This window comes from Zalophus californianus, chromosome 2, assembly GCF_009762305.2.
Source record: "Zalophus californianus isolate mZalCal1 chromosome 2, mZalCal1.pri.v2, whole genome shotgun sequence".
In the NCBI taxonomy this organism is placed as follows: domain Eukaryota; kingdom Metazoa; phylum Chordata; class Mammalia; order Carnivora; family Otariidae; genus Zalophus; species Zalophus californianus.
In genome coordinates this window covers 74,363,420-74,367,830 of record NC_045596.1, presented here as the reverse complement: position 1 = coordinate 74,367,830, position 4,411 = coordinate 74,363,420, and positions in this window count along the sequence as shown.

Sequence of the window (4,411 nt, the reverse complement as noted above, 5' to 3'; positions counted from 1 at the left end):
CCACAATAAATTTCATCTACACCACCTTCTCCACCCCTCACCAGGTCACACAAGTGAACAACCTATATGTATCCCATATTTTCTTTTCATTTTTTTAAATGGTGATAATAATGTATTTATTATGTTTTGTTCTTTTTTTATTTCAGTTTTTATTTAAACCCTAGTTAGTTAACGTATAGTGTAATATTGGCTTCAGGAGTAGAATTTAGTGATGCATCACTTATATGCAACACCCAGTGCTCATCACAAGTGTCCTCCTTAATACCCATCACCCATCTAGCCCATCCTCCCACCACCTGCCCTCCAGCAACCTTTAGTTTGTTCTCTATAGTTAAGAGCCTGTTTAATAGTTTTCCTGTTGCCTTTTTTGTCCCCCTATGTATATCTGTTTCATTTCTTAAATTCCACATATGAGTGAAATCATATGGTATTTGTCTTTCTCTGACGTTTTGTGTAGTATAATACACTCTAGCTCCATCCATGTCATTGCAAATGGCAAGATTTCATTCCTTTTGATGGCTGAGTAATGTTCATTGTATATGTATACCACATCTTCTTTATCCATTCATCAGTAGATGGGCATTTGGGCTCTTTCCATAATTTAGCCATTGTTGATAATGGTGCTATAAACATCAAGGTGCATTTATCCCTTCGAATTAGTATTTTTGTATTCTTTGGGTAAATAGATAGTAGTGCAATTGCTCTGTCATAGGGCAGTTCTATTTTTAACTTTTTGAGGAACCTCCATACTGATTTCCACAGTGGCCACGCCAGTTTGTATTCCTACCAACAGTGTAAGAGGGGTCCTCTTTCCCCACAGCCTCGCCAACACCTGTTGTTTCCTGTGTTGTTAATTTTAGCCATACTGACAGGTGTGAGGTGATATTTCATTGTAGTTTTGATTTGTATTCCCCTGATGATGAGTGATGTTGAGCATCTTTTCATGTGTATGTTAGCCATCTGGATGTCTTCTTTGGAAAAATGTCTATTCATGTCTTCTGCCCATTTTTTAATTAGATTATTTGTTTTTTGGGTGTCGAGTTAGATAAGTTCTTTATAGATTTTGTATACTAACCCTTTATCAGATATGTCATTTGCAAATATCTTTTCCCATTTCAAAGGTTGCCTTTTAGTTTTGTTGTTTCCTTTGCTGTACAGAAGCTTTTTATCTTGATCAATTCCCAGTAGTTTAGTTTTGCTTTTCTTTCCCTTGCCTCTGGAGACATAGCTAATAAGAAGCTGCTACGGACGATGTCAAATAGGTTACTTGCTGCCTGTGTTCTCCTCTAGGATTTTGATGCTTTCCTGTCTCACATTTAGGTCTATAATCCATTTTTTAATTTAATTTTGTGTGTAGTATAAGGAAGTGGTCCAGTTTCATTCATTTGCACTTGTTGTCCAATTTTCCCAAGCACCATTTGTTGAAGAGAATGTCTTTTTTCCATTGGATATTCTTTCCTGCTTTGTTGAAAATTAGTTGACCATATACTTATGGGTCCATTTCCAGGTTTTCTATTTTGCTCCATTGATCTATGTGTGTTTTTGTGCCAGTACCATACTGTCTTGATGACTACAGCTTTGTAATAACTTGAAATCTGGAATTCTGATGCCTCCAGCTTTGCTTTTCTTTTTCAAGGTCACTTTGGCTATTTTGGGGGTCCTCTGGGGTTACAGACAAATGTTAGTGTTGTTTGTTCTAGCCTATGAAAAATGCTGGTGTTATTTTGATAGGGATTGAATTAAATGTGTAGATTGCTTTGGGTACTATTGACATTTTAACAATATTTGCTCTTCCAATCCATGAACATGGAATGTTTTCTCATTTCTTTGTGTCCTCTTCAATTTCTTTCATCACTGTTCTATAGTTTTCAGAGTATAGATCTTTTACCTCTTTGGTTAGGTTTATTCCTAGGTATCTTATAGTATTTGGTACAACTGTAAATGGGATCAATTCCTGATTTCTCTTTCTGCTGCTTCATTACTGTTATATAGAAATGCAACAGATTTCTGTATGTTGATTTTGTATCCTGCTGCTTTACTGAACTTGTGTATCAGTGCTAGAAATTTTTTTGGTGGAGTGTTTCAGGTTTTCTACATAGAGTATTATGTCATCTGTGAATAGGAAAAGTTTGACTTCTTCCTTGCCGATTTGGATGTCTTTTATTTCTTTTTATTATCTGATTACTGAGGCTAGGTCTTCCGGTACAATTTTTAGAGAGTGGACATCCCTGTCTTGTTCCTGAACATACAGGAAAAGCTCTCAGTTTTTCCCATTGAGGATTATATTAGCTGTGGGTTTTCCATAGATGGTCTTTATGATGTTGAGATACATTCCCTCTATCCCTACGTTGTTGAGGGTTTTTATTAAGAATGGATTCTGTGCTTTGTCAAATGTTTTTTTCTGCTTCTATTGAGGGGATCTTATGTGTCTTATCCTTTCTTTTATTAATGTGGTGTATTATATTGATTGATTTGTGAATATCGAACCACCCTTGCAGCCCAGGAATAAATCCCACTTGATCGCAGTGAATGATTCTTTTAATGTTCTTTTAGTGGGGTCTTTGTCTGGTTTTGGAATCAAGATAATGCTGACCTCATAGAATGAGTTTGAAAGTTTTCCTTCCATTTCCATTGTTTGGAATTCTTTGAGAAGAATAGGTACTAACTCTTTAAATGTTTGGTAGAATTCTCCTGGGAAGCCCTCTGGTCCTGGACTTTGTTTGTTGGGAGATTTTTGATCCTGAATCAATTTATTTGCTGGTTCAGTCTGTTAAAATTTTCTATTTCTTCCTGTTTCAGTATTGGTAGTATATATGTTTCTAGAAATGTATCCATTTCTTCCAGATTGCCTAATTGTTGGTATATAATTCTTCATAATATTTTCTTATAATTGTTTGTATTTCTGTGATGTTGGTTGTGATCTGTCCTTTCTCATCTGCAATTTTATTTATTTGGGTCCTTTTTCCTTTCTTTTCGGCAAGTCTGGCTAGGGGGTTATCAATTTTATTAATTCTTTCAAAGAGCCAGCTCCTGGTTTCATTAACCTTTCCTACAGGTATTTTTGTTTCCATATCATTTATTTCTACTCTAATCTTTGTTATTTCCCTTTTCCTGCTGGCTCTAGGCTTCATTTGCTGTTCTTTTTCTAGTTCCTTTAAGTGTAAGATTCAGTGTATATGAGAATTTTCTTGTTTCTTGAGGTAGGCCTGTATTACTATACTATGTATTTCCCTCTTTTGCTGCATCCCAAAGGTATTGGACTGTTGTGTTTTCATTATCATTTTTTCCATGTATTGTTTTATTTCTTCTTTAATTTCCTGGTCAACCCTTCCATTCTTTAGTAGGATGTTCTTTAATCTCCATGTATTTGGGGTCTTGCCAATTTTTTTCTTGTGGTTTCATACCATTGTGGTTAGAAAATATGCATGGTATGATCTCAATCTTTTTGTACTTGTTCAGACCTGATTTGTGACCCAGTATGTGATCTCTTCTGGAGAATGTCCTGTGTGTACTTGAACAGAAAGTGTATTCTGCTGCTTCAGGATGAAATAGTCTGAATATATCTGTTAAGTCCCTCTGGTTCAGTATGTCATTCAAAGCTATTGTTTCCTTGTTGATTTTCTGCTTAGATGACCTGTCCACTGTTATAAGTGGGGTGTTCAAGTCCCCTACTATTATTGTATTGCTATCAATGAGTTTATGTTTGTTATTAATCAATTTATATATTTGAGTGCTCCAAAGTTGGGGGCATAAATATCTTTAATTGTTCAGTTTTGTTGGATAGGCTACTTTATTATGATATAGTGCTCCTCCTCATCTTTTGTTACAGTCTTTGCTTTAAAATGTAGTTTGTCTGATATAAGTATGGCTACTCCAGCTTTCCTTTGCTGTCCATTAGTATGATAAATGATTCTCTATCTCCCCGCTTTCAATCTGTAAATGTCTGTAGGTCTAAAATGAGTCCTTTGAAGGCAGCATACAGATGAGTCTTGTTTTTTTAATCCATTCTGATACCCTATGTCTTTTGATTGGAGTGTTCAGTCCATTTACATTCAGAGTCATTATTGATATATATGACTTCAGTGCTGTTGTATTACTGGTAAGTCATTGTTTCTGGAGATTTTCTCTCTTCCCTTCTATCTAATCTTTGTTGTTTTTGGTCTTTCTCTCCCACTCAAAGAGTCTCCTTTAATATTTCTTGCCAGGCTGGCTTAGTGTTTATGAACTCCTTTAATTTTGTTTGTCTGGGAAACTGTTTATTTCTACTTCTATTCTGAACGTCAGCCTTGCTGGAGAGAGTATTCTTGGCTGCATATTTTCCCATTCAGCACATTGAATATATCATGCCACTCTCTCCTGGCCTGCCAAGTTTCTGTGGAGAGATCTGCTGCTAACCTGATTTGTCTTCCCT